Source organism: Protopterus annectens, chromosome 4.part0, assembly GCF_019279795.1.
Source record: "Protopterus annectens isolate FY-2018-M chromosome 4.part0, PAN1.0, whole genome shotgun sequence".
NCBI classification, from domain to species: Eukaryota; Metazoa; Chordata; order Ceratodontiformes; family Protopteridae; genus Protopterus; species Protopterus annectens.
The window spans coordinates 438,211,547-438,224,387 of NC_056733.1; the positions used below are offsets into that span (position 1 = coordinate 438,211,547).

Below are 12,841 nucleotides of genomic sequence, written 5' to 3' on the forward strand. Positions count from 1 at the left end.
ATATATATATATATATATATATATATATATATATATATATATATTTATATATATATATATATATATATATATATATATTTATTTACATTTGTTTAATGGTCCACTGGGCCAAAAAGAGGTATTTTTCAGTTCAGTGGAGGCCCTGGGAGAAAAGCTCCACAATGAAATGAACAATATATCAAACAGATACACATATCAATGCAGTACACTAATACTACAATAATACATCAGTACAAATATCAGAACAATACATCATATTAATACATGTCAAAAACATCAGTATAAACTATCTACATAAAGTAGTCTATCACGATTAGTATAGTAGTGCAAGAGTTGTAGAAACAGTTGAATGAGCTAGATAATAATCAGAAACGTTATACGGTACTACTTAAAGATTGAATGTTTGGTACAAGTTAATACAGCTTGGTATAGCTTGTTATAGCTTTGATAATCGTCTCTTAGAGCATGCTGTGCATTCCTGCCTAAAGGAAACTGTAAACTTGTGTGAAGTTAAGCTGAAAAGAACTAGATGAAGTCATAAGCTAAAGCTAAGAAAGGCAGAATGATAGAGGAGATAGAGAGAGATTATACAGAGAAGTGATTAATAAGGATATTAGGCATTATCAAGTAGTGAGAAGTGCACATTTGGCACAAGTGCAGTGCCATAGACAGATAAGGTGTTGTTTCAGGGAATGTTTTCAGAGGGCTGGATTACTATTAGTCCTGAGAGAGAGTGGGAGGGTATTCCATAGGTTGGAAATAGTAAAGGAGTAGAGCATCTAGCCAGCAAAAATACTAGGTATTTCAACAATCAGGAGCATTTGTGTTTTGAACTGAAGTGGTCTATTTTGATGGTACTGAGTGAGTAGGGAAGAAAGGGCAGAGCAGTTTGATGGTTTGAATATAAGTTTATGTGCAGTGGTTAATTGTAGATCTGTAAGATAGTGTGGGAGTTCTAGTCAGTTTAGTAGGTGTAGTGAGGCACAATGGTAGGATGAATATTTTGCATTGGTCACAAATTTTGCAATTTTATTATAGCACAAGTCAAGTTTGGATTTAAGGGAAGACTGGATTTTGGTAAAAAAGAGGGACACTGTATAATAGGGATGGTAGCAAAAAGGAAGTAGCCACGGGTAGCTTAGTGGGGAGGATGAGGAAATATTTGTGTCTATAGAGTGTGCCAAGTTTTTTGTGAGTTTTTTGATGTTACTGTGAATATGGAGGTCAAATGTTAGGTTTTTATCTATGATGACACCTAGTAGTTTTGTATTTGGGACAACCTCAATGATAGTGCTGTTTTGAAAGAAGACAGTGAATTTGTTGCTGTTCAGGGAGATGTTTTTTAGGGAAAAATTGTCGGAGTTTAGTTTTGTTTTAGGGCTTAGAGCAAGATGATTATTGGTCATCCAAGTTTCAATGGAAATGAGGGCACTTTGGGTGAGTTGTTGCAGTTGTGATGCAGAGTTGATAGTTCAGATGATGGTTGAGTCATCTGTGTATTATATGTCAATGCCTTGACTGAGGGTTTTGTGGAAGTTGTTGATGAAGATGCTGAAAAACAGGGGCTCTAGTATAGTATATGTAATATGTAGTGTGAGGGAAAACTCATATTCAAAACTGTTGAACCCAGATTCACACAAATTAACTGACCGATTCTGCAATTTGCAAATTCAGCTCTTTCCGACTTGAACAAATCATTTTTATTGAAAGGTCTGCAGCCTACATACCGTCTGAAAGTGTACCGTCTTATAGATTAAATCAGCACTTTGCCCAGTCCTACCACTGGGAAAATAAGTGTATGATAGTAAATTCTGGAATTTTCCAGTATGGTCAGTTCAAGGCAAAGTGAGATTCAACCCTTCATGATTTGGCCAAATGGGGATGTATCCTGCTTAATGCATGTCATTACTAATTAGTTTGTGAAAAATCCATGCCTTCTGTCAGCTGTAGTTCACTCATGCACACAATGCTCTGTGAATGAATATTTGTAGTCCCCAGCACTAAATACAAAACTAATTTGTCTTACATTTTCTTGATTTCTATGTCTATCATTTGAAATCTAAGGTTTCTCAGGTTTTGTTCATTTTACTATTGTTGCTAGAGTAAAGCTTTGTATCTAACTATATTTCTTCTGCGCATTCCCTGGGATCCATAAAGAATCCCACCATGGGTGCTAAGAGCTGCAGCTAAAGTGACTGTTTCTAGGATTGCCTAAAATGCAGCTCAGAGATACATTATTTATTTAACATTAGTTGACCGGGAAAGTCCGACTAGGTTCCACAGATCCTGTTTTCAGTGGAGGCCCGGGGAGAAATGCTCCAGAAGCATATCTTTAGAATGTGGGAGGAAACCGGAGTACCCGGACAAAACCCACGCGAACACAGGGAGAACATGCAAACTCCACACAGAAGGCACCCCAGCCGAGAATCGAACCGGAGAACCTCTTGCTGTGAGGTGACAGCATTAACCACTGCACCACTGCGCCACCCAAACATTAGCTGCAATGTAGAAATACGTCGTTATCACTTCATTTGTATGTCTCTGAATCAGATGTTTTTTGTGCTAGTGCTATTTAACACTTTCATGTGGTAATCACCCCCCGGTGGCCCATGCATCCCTTATGCATTGTCTCTCTCTTTGACACACACACACACACACACACACACACACACACACACACACACACACACACACACACACACACACACTTGCACATACCTTTAACTATTCCTGAGATGACGGAATGTCCCTGAAAGTCACGTGTTAATTTTCCTGTCATTTGTAAATCATGAATAATTACAATCACTCAAAAATGTCATTCATTAAAGTTTCTTGTCTCTTATTTTTCAGAAACTGCATTGGGTTGCTAAACCTGCTGCTGTAAAGGAAATAAGATGCACGACACTCCTCCGTACCTCGGGAACTGCAAAATAAGTCTCCAAAATGCCAAAATGAAAAAAGTACAAACCTGCTGCTGTATTAACTTTTTTAGTGATTCATAGTAATATTTAAAAATTCACCCTGGTGTTGTTTAATGCACAGTGCTTTCAGCAGGGCAGTTTACACGTATGCCTCCTCAATGGACACACCCTCATCCATGATCACTTTTGCCCTTTCTCTGTTCCGTGTAAGTAAAGGACTATAACAATCAGTCAAAAATTTCAGATGTTAGGACTTTCATACTTCTTATTGTTCACAAAATACATGTACATACAAACTCTGCTGTGTTATTATAGAGGAGCAAAAGTCTAGATTGTTAATGAGTTGCTTTCTGTGCCAGTGGAAAAGGGTTTGATGCATTTTCCCTGTTTCAGTTTTCACTTTTTAACTGACTTAAGGCAATATCCAAAGTGCATTCCTGGTGTGTCTAGTGATACTGTAGATGGCAAAAAACTCTGCCAACAGGCTGCTTTCTGTCTCTATCGTACGGGGTTCAAAGCTTTTTCTCTGCTGTCATATTACCTCATTAAGTGACATAATGCAATATTTAAAAACTAACCCTTATGTCTAGTGGTAGCAAAGAGGACTATTGCTAATACTCTGCTTTCTGTGTAGAGGGTATAGGGTTTGAATCTTTTTCTTTCAGGTGACTTAGGGTAGTATTTCAGTTCACTGGTGTCTAGCATCCCTTCCCAATATGTCTTTCATATTGCAGAACTGTTGTTCTGCTAATTCTTTAGTATAGTTTAGGGTTATATTTAACGTGTATCCCTGGTATGTAGTATCCTCACAATAATGCATGATTTGCTGCTTAGCAGGGGCGAAGGGTCACATGTATATGACAACCACCCCCACAGATGCATACTCTTACACACACACACACACACACACACACACACACACACACACACACACACATAGGAAAGTGAAGATGAGGACATTAGTAAAAAAGGAGGGATTTCTGAAATATACAGGCATTAAAAAGAACATCAGGTATGCGGCAAAGGAAGAAAGACTATAAGAAAACAGAAGGACCTCAGTACAAAAGAATATCTGCCCCTACTTTATATATTTATTACTGGTTTAGATCATTTATAGATCTCTGAGACTCATTGCTTCAAATGTTTTACAGTCATAGTAGAACTATGTTGAATGTCTTATTATTTTCATGTGAGATGTAACATTCATCTCTTTCTTTAAAATTGATTTTGTAAGTTTTTTCCTTACTGAGCTTACAGCTCAGACTGACACAGAATGATTTTGCAATCTGCTCAAGACATCCTTGAATAATTTTTATACTTAAGGAACATTACAACAATGTAGTCTTACAGTAGACAGAATGTCTGCGCTAACACAAGCCTTAAGGAAGAAATATACGATATAGACAGCTTATTACATTTTGGAATGAGATATAATGTCATGATTTCATCCTGCCTGGTAACAAACATGCTCAAATTAAAAAGCAGTGCTCAATTCAAGAATATATGTATGTATGTATGTATGTATGTATGTATGTATGTATCTATTGATTGATTGATCAATATTTTTCGTGCTAATCAGTTGATTGCATAGCATTTATAGGTTCATAGATTCATAGGTAGGTATTAGGTTATTGGTCCAAGGGCCTAAGTAAGCCTAGCCAACAAAGTTCCCTGGCTTATGGCAACCCAAGAAAGTTAATTTCCTGTGCCTCTGTCGAGCAGAGCCACAAAAGTGATCCCCGGGGTGTATTTCCTATTTCCCATCCACTCATCAAGATTTTTCTTGAAGAGCGTTAATGAGGAACCTTGCTTGACCTGATGGGTAGTTTGTTCCAGAGTATGGGAAGTCTCTGGGACAGGAATCTATCCCTCCAGCATGTCCTGCTTATTGTGGTGACAAGGTTTATGCCCCTAGAGCATGTAGCTCGGAGGGATTGGGATTTCTTTAGGTGTTGCATGTCCAACAGCTCTGGGTTTGACATAGCTTTATATGTTAGGCAGAGATCACCTCGGAGTAAGCGATATGCTACAGAGTAAAGCTGGAGTTTTTTGAGATGGTGAGTGTAGGGCATCTGTTTGAGGCCAGTAATCCTCTTTGTGAGGTACTTCTGTGGCCTTTCCAGCTACTGCAGATGTCTTGTGAGGTACATTCCAAAAGGGGTGTTGTAATCTATAATGGGTCTAATGAGTGTCAAGTAGAGGGGAACAATGACCTCTTTTTTCCTAGATGAGAACCCTTTTGTGATGAGGTGTGCAACGTAGAAGGATTTCCTGGCTACTGTGGCAATGTGATTATCAAAGGAGAGACTACTGTTCACCTGGGTTCCAAGATCTCTTATCACACATTCAGTGTTTAGAAGACTCCCGCCTATGTGGTAGTTCATGGGTACAAACTTTTTACCCAAGGGGATAACAATGCAATTTTTGGCATTGAGCTTGAGGCCATAGCTCTGACACCAGCCATCTGTCTCAGTGAGGCCCTTCTGTAGGATGTCCACATCATTTGGGGACTCGACTATAACTCCTAGTTTGCAGTCATCTGTGAAATTCATCAGCTAGAAGCCTTCTGTGTTAGCCTGTACTTCAGAGAAGTAGATACCAAACAGGAGAGGCCCCAGGACTGAGCCCTGTGGTACCCCACTTGTCACTGGTATGAAGTCAGATTTGGAGTCTGCAACTTTTACAGTGTGGGTTCTGTCAGTGAGGCAGTTGGCAACCTGTCTTGTGTTGTGACATAGGGATTTATACCTAGTTTAGTGAGTTTAACTATAATTGCAGAATGGGGGATGGTGTCAAAAGCCTTGGCGAGGTCAAGATAGGCTGTGTGAACCACCTTACCCTCATCTATGGCTTTGGTGACTGCCTCAAACAAGTCATCCAGGTTCAGGATGCATGATCTGCTTTTCACAAACCTGAACTGGGTGGGCTCCAGAGTTTGGAGGTTACCACTGTCTTTGTTTATGAATTCCATGATGATACATTCCATGGCCTTGCAGACCAGGCTCATCAGGCTAATAGGGTGATAGTTCCCAGGATCAGTTGTGGCTCCCCCCATTTGTGGAATGAGATAACTGTTGCTGTGCACCATTCAGTGGACACAAAGCCTGATGTGAGGCTATGATTGAACATGGTGCTTAGGTGGGGAGCCAGTTTGTTCTGAAGTTTGTGTAAATTGGGATGTTGTCCGGTACCATGGATGCTGTGTTTTTGGCTTTAGAGAGTGCTGCTTTTACCTGTGTAGTTGTGATTACAGGGACTCTGCATTCCTCCTGTATAGATATGGGCCCTTTAGGGGGTGAGAGGGGGTAAAGTTAACACTGAACCTATCTGCCATGATGTTGGTAATATCAGTTGGTTCTGTAATATCTGTGCAATTGTTCTGTAACTCAGAGCAGATTTGGGTGTTGCCATTGAGATTCTTGACATAGCTATAGAATGCTTTGTGGTTGTCTTTAGAATCAGTGGCAATCTTGTTTTCATAGCTAGCTTTGGAGGATCTTATAAGGGATATCAGCTTCTTACTGAGGCTGACCAGGGAGCTCCTCCACTCTTGGAATTTTACTCTCTTTTGCAACAGTTTCTTCCTTCTGTTGTAGAGTTTATTTATGGCAGGGGACCACCAGATTGGCTTCCTTTTTTTGCAGGATAGCGTCTTGGTTCTGTTTAGGATATCACAATCCATGCAGTCATGTAAGTGCTTATAAAGTGCATTTGTGTAGGATTCAGCAGTCGTAACAGTATTTTCCATCTGCATGGGTGTCATGAAGTTTGCCACTTCTGTCTTAAGAAGCATGAAGTTGGCTTTGGAGAAATTTTTTACCATGGTTTCCTTAATGGGGGTGGGGGCAGGATGTGGATATCTAGGGTAATTAGCTTATGGTCGGATCTGACCACCGAGGAGTTAACTTCAGATGTGGAACACTGGTCACTCATGTTGGTAATGAATAGGTCTAGGATATTGTTGCCCCTGATGGGGGTGTGGATAAGTTGATCCAGGGCATTGGAATTTATGAATTCCAGAAAACGCTGAGTGAAGGAGTTGGTACATGAGTAGTTTTCCCAGTTAATGCTGGGGTATTTGAAATTGCCCAATATTATGGTGTTTGGTTGAACCCTAATATTTTCCAGTATATCAAGAAAAGAGGAGTGGGAATCCTGGGGCATGGTGGGGGATCTGTAGCAAGCTACGATTTGGATTGCAGTTTTGCCCAGAGTTAGTTGCACTTGGATAACCTCGGATGCATTATGCTGAGCAACTAGCCTGGAGGTGTGGATATCCTTAATGAATATGAACACACCTCCACCTTTGGTGTTCCGGTCCAGGGTAGATGGCCAAAAAGTGTGGTATGAGTTATAGGCTGGCAATGCAGGGGTGCTCTTTGGAGCCTTGAACCAGGTCTCAGTCACTGCACAGATATCGATGTTCTCCATTTTAAGGAGTGCCTCGAGTGAGTGCATTTTGAGATTTATAGGAGACAAAATGGCATAATCTAAAACTCAAAGCTAGAATGTACTTGAATAACATGCATTTTACAGTATCATAAGTCCACCTTAATCTATGATAAATTTACACGAGCTCTAAATGGAGAGATGAAATCAGCAAGGAAAGTAGAGTAGCATTGCCTGAACTGAATTCATACTCACAACTTTTTGAGTACCTTCATGTGGTGGGCTTTGTTTTTATAAAATTTCACAAAGACAATGTTGATGTATAGACTGAATTTTATATGCAGTGGAGAAAGGTAGATTAAAAAAAAAAAGACTGGGAGCATAGATCCCAGGATATAAATAAATAAATAAATAAATAAATAAAACATTTTCTGTATACACATTGGTACGGTACCAGGACTGAAATAAAAGCAGTGCAAAAGGCAGAGTAAAATCCTCAGCACATGAGGACATTCCTATCTAAGGGTTAGCTAGGCCATGCTCAGGTTAAGGTTAGTCCCCCCTGTGGTAGGAGGTAAAAGTAGTCCACAAAAAAACACCTAAATTGACAAACCAAGAATGAAGACTAGAGAGGACTAAGTGGACTATTGAGAATCACGGCAAAATCATGCTGCTACTATGCAAGAAGCCCAGAATTCCCAGACAGAGGATATTTAGCAAGTGCAAGTGAGAAACTAGATGAACTAGAAGTATTTGCACAAAAAAACTGCCAAAAGCTACAGAAAAAAATGTATGTTCCTTATTACAACAGCTCAAAGAAAGTCATCAGATTGACAAAGAAACATCTGATGGCCTGGAAAAGAAGTGACAGAGGAAATGATGCAATATTGAGAATAAAAAGCAGAAGCTTTTGAAAGGTATAAAAATGAAACATGTTCACGAGAAAGATAATATATCGGATATGGTGCAATATATATGCAATGCAGAAAAACAAACTAATCAATAAAAATTAAATGCAGCTCCAACGTTATTTGTAGAGAAATACAGGTAAAGTCACCCAGATATGGAATGCAAAAAGTAAGATCACAAAGGAAGAATTTAGAAAATATTAGCAAGGTAGAAGTTTAATAATCGAATCTGAAGCAAAGGACTATCTGTGAAATGAGAAGTTTAGAGTGGAAGCTACAACACAGGCAGTGTCACAATCTGATAGAACAATGGGTCCCCAGATAAAGAATCAGGTGGAGCAGGGTGAATCTGAAGAGCATTTGCCACAGGGCAACTTACTGGAGCTTTCTACAGTAGGCCTGTACAAACGTCCAGTTGAAATTGTAAGCAATGGAGAAAGGAGGAGACTGTCAACTATGTCACAGGTAATGTCGCAGCATGATGGCCCACTGGGTCCAGATATGGAAGAACAACTGCTGAAGCAGAATTCTTTGAAAAGGATATGGCACAGAACAATGTTCTAGAATATTCTTTAAAAGACTCTTAGGAAATAGAGATCAATGAAGATGCTCTCAGTCCAGAAGAAAATAATCGAAGAGAAGACCTCCTTGACTTAGTAAAAATGTATGAACATATTAAGACAGATGAAAGAAATAGATAATAGAAAGTAAGTAAGATAAAAATGGTTGAAGACTGGCAAAACAGATGAAAACAGCAATCATGAGTATTAAGAGAAATCCATGTGAGATAACAGAAGTAAAGAGGGCATGGCATTGTGCAGCTGAACTAATAACAGATAAAATGTTGCCACAAAATGTAGTGTAAATAGGAAAAGGAAATGAACAAGCAGAATATCAGCACAGGAGAATCAATCAAACAAACAGAGACAGCATTCATAGACATTTAGAAAAAAAACAGTTATCACAATAGAACAAGAAGAAAATAAAAAAAACATGTGGAACAAAGGATCATTTGTTAGCAAACAAAGTCATAATAGAGAGTTGTAAAAAATGGAATAATTGAAATATACCATGGATTAATTACAAACAAGCATTTGATAGCACCCCACATTTGTGGATAAAGGAATGTTTACAGATATATGAGATATAGCTTACATTGATCAATTACATCCCAATGCAATAAAACTGTGGCAAGCCACTTTGCAGATAAGCCATAACAGAGGCCAAATTATTATCCCAGGAATAAACATTCACAGGGAAATACTCCAGAGTGATTATTTGTCACTGCTGCTATTTTGTCTTGCCCTTAGTCCACAAAGTTCTTATTTAATAGGTTAGAATATTATTACAGTTAACTCTTGAGAAAACAACCTTGTCTAAAGATACCTCATCTATTTTTGTGGATGATTTACACTTGTATAATTCATCAGGCTGCATCTGAAAGCACAACTACAAATGGATAATACGTTTTCAGATCACAGACGAATGACATTTAGTAGTGATAAACCTGAAAATGCAACATCTATAAGAGAAAAACTGCAGCACCAGGAAATTATAACTTGGAACAGAATAAGATATAAAGGAACTTGATCAAAAGGGAGGGTATAAATACAGAGCAATAAATGAAGGGTCAATAATAAAATATGAACAAATGCAAATAGCTTATCAAATCATGTGTGAAAAAAAGACAGACACCTAAAATAAAGTATTTGCAAGGGGGGGGGCAAGCCCCCCTGCATTCACCCCACCCCTAACTAAATATACCAACTCTGAGATTGCGCTACAGTGAAGAGAATGGCAATGCTTCTGTTGAACTTACCGTTCTCTTCACTGTAGCGGAATCTTGGACTTGATATATTTAAGTAGGGGGGTGGGGAAGGCACAGACGCCCACGTGGGGAGTGCAGTGGGGATTGCCTCCCTGCAAACACTTTATTTAGTTAATTTGTGTTTTTATTTTTTCACTTTTAAATGTTGAGATACCGAAATCTCAATGTTTTGGGTTCGTTTTTTTAAAACTCGAGATTTTGGCATTTTGCATTTAAAAGTGGACCAATATATATATATATATATATATATATATATATATATATATATATATATATATAAATATATATGGGTCTACTTCATATAATCGACAGCTCATGTGATCAACAAACTATTCAAAGAGAACAAAACACTTAAAGCTCAAAAGACCGAAAACTCGTTTGATCGAAACTCATAAATCGACACATGAAATTCAAAGCATTATGCTCTTTCCCCACTGTAGCATGACCCTGGAGTTAGAATAAATTATTAGGGGGGTGGTGGGGGGCGGTGCCCCCCACATTATTTAGATAAATATTGTCATTTCTGTTTTAAGTATCCATGTGTATGTCTAAAATTTATGACGTATGTGGGGGGCTCCACCCCCCAACTATGTATTCGAACTCCAGGGTCGCGCTACAGTGGGGAAGGGGCATAATGCTTTGAATTTCATGTGTTGATGTTATGAGTTTCGATCAAATGAGTTTTCGGTATTTTGAGCTTTAGGTGTTTTGGTGTCGGTGAAATGAGTGTCGATCATTGAGCTGTCTATCATATGAAGTAGACCCATATATATATATATATATATATATATATATATATATATATATATATATATATATAGATATATATATATATCTCAAACATTTCATACCAACATTATACATTTCTTTTCCATGAAGGAGGTATGGTTCTCCTCAAAAGTGACTACATGTATAGATCCATATTTGCTGACTGCATACATATTTTCTGACCTCATCAGATCCAAACATAGTGAAAGTGCTAAAGAATGAAGAGAAGAAATTTAACAGCAACTGAGAGTGCCAAAAAAAAAAAAAGAAAGAATATAAAGAAAAGGACTTGAGAAGAAAAGGAAAGTGGAAACTTGACAAATATAGTGGCAAGTATAAAGATCTTCTCGAGCAACCTCGTGTTGGCAAAGATTTGACACAGGAATGAATAAGTAGAGGTGTGCTGAAAACAAAAGATGAATGGATAATAATGGATGCCCAAGATAGTAGAATGCATAAATATTGCTTACAAAGTGTATAGAGCACATGGGAACAGCAATCAAATGTAGAGACTATAAATCGGAAATAGAAACATTTGCACATCTCATTACCAGGTGTGATACACTCATGGCTGAGGCTCTGATCACTGAAGGACACAATAACATGGCAAGAACCACACATCTTTATAGAGAATGATGATGTTTATATCCCATGGGATCACCCATTTCTGAAAATTCAAAAACTAGATACAAGGAAACCAGGTATAGGAGTTCAAGAAATAAAGGCACAAGTAACAGTGATCATCGTAATTGCTACACCTAGTGATGATTTCAAGTATGCACAAGCACCAGAATGAAACATTTCCCCCACCCCAGCAATCCATTCCCTTCAGTAGTTTCAAGTATGCACACAAACATCAAAATGAAACATGTCCCACAGACCCCCCCCCACTAATGCCTTCATCATTATGTCTCCAAGTATGTAAAAGCACTTTTGCAGTTATGCATGACAACAGTAACTCCTTCACTCATAATACCCACAAATAATTTTGCTAGTTATTGATTGCTGTTGCATTTCATTACTACTTTTCCAACTCTCCCCTGATTTACCACAAAGTACATGGATCAATAGCTTAATTTTGCAGTGAATTAATATTTTAACTTGCAGCTTGGGATATACTGAGAGAGATTTGTGAGCAAGGGGAATGAAGAAATGAGTGCCCTGCTGTCATGCCACTGGAACTTTGTTAGTATACTACTCATATTGATATTGGGACCAAGCTTGCCTGGAAGGGCAGAGGATTCTACTGGTGAATACTACATTTGGCAGTATGACAACTCCCACATGTGCTTTAACTTAAAGCAGACACAATGTATGGACATCCTTATGGACTGGAGGCTCTGTTGTAACATGAGCTACCAAAAAATGAGGTTACCCAACTTATTGGATAACGAAACACTGCCAGTGGTGAGACAGCAGGATAGCAGTTGGATCCCACATGTGGCGAAGCGTTGCCATGCTGATACACAGCTGTTCCTGTGCTCCCTCTTTGCACCTGGGTGCCTCGACAGACCCATTTACCCTTGTCATTCACTCTACAAGGCAGTTCGGGACAGCTGTGCATCTGTAATGGAATCTAACGGTTTTCCCTGGCAGAAATGCTGAAATGTGGAAAGTTTCCAATCGATAATGATCTCTACATTGCAGTACAGTTTTTTAATCCTAAAAATACTCCACAACCAGTCAGGATACCCAATTCCTTCATGTTAAAACTTTCTGCATTTTCATTTTATTCACTGCTTTAATTCTCAGAAAGTATGCAATGTCAAAGAAAAAAGTTTATCCAAAACAGATTTATAGATTTGTACTGTGTTTCAGTCTTTGCGGTAATTAATATTCACCTGACAGCAAAATCCTTGTGTTGTCATGTATTTCTCTATTTTAGAATTGTAAGACAATATTTCTGCAATAGTAAAGTTTGGAACATAAAAAAGAGCAGTTAAGAAAGAATCCTTTTCCTATCCAAATATACTGAACAATAAATTAATACCTAAACAAATAACTTGTCTTTTGTCCCTCTTGTACAT

General features: G+C 38.4%; 1 pseudogene; it reads left to right on the forward strand.

The window, feature by feature from the left end:
• The first annotated feature begins 7,320 nt into the window (after positions 1–7,320).
• LOC122800257 lies at positions 7,321–12,559 on the forward strand (annotated as a pseudogene).
• The last annotated feature ends 282 nt before the right edge of the window (positions 12,560–12,841 follow it).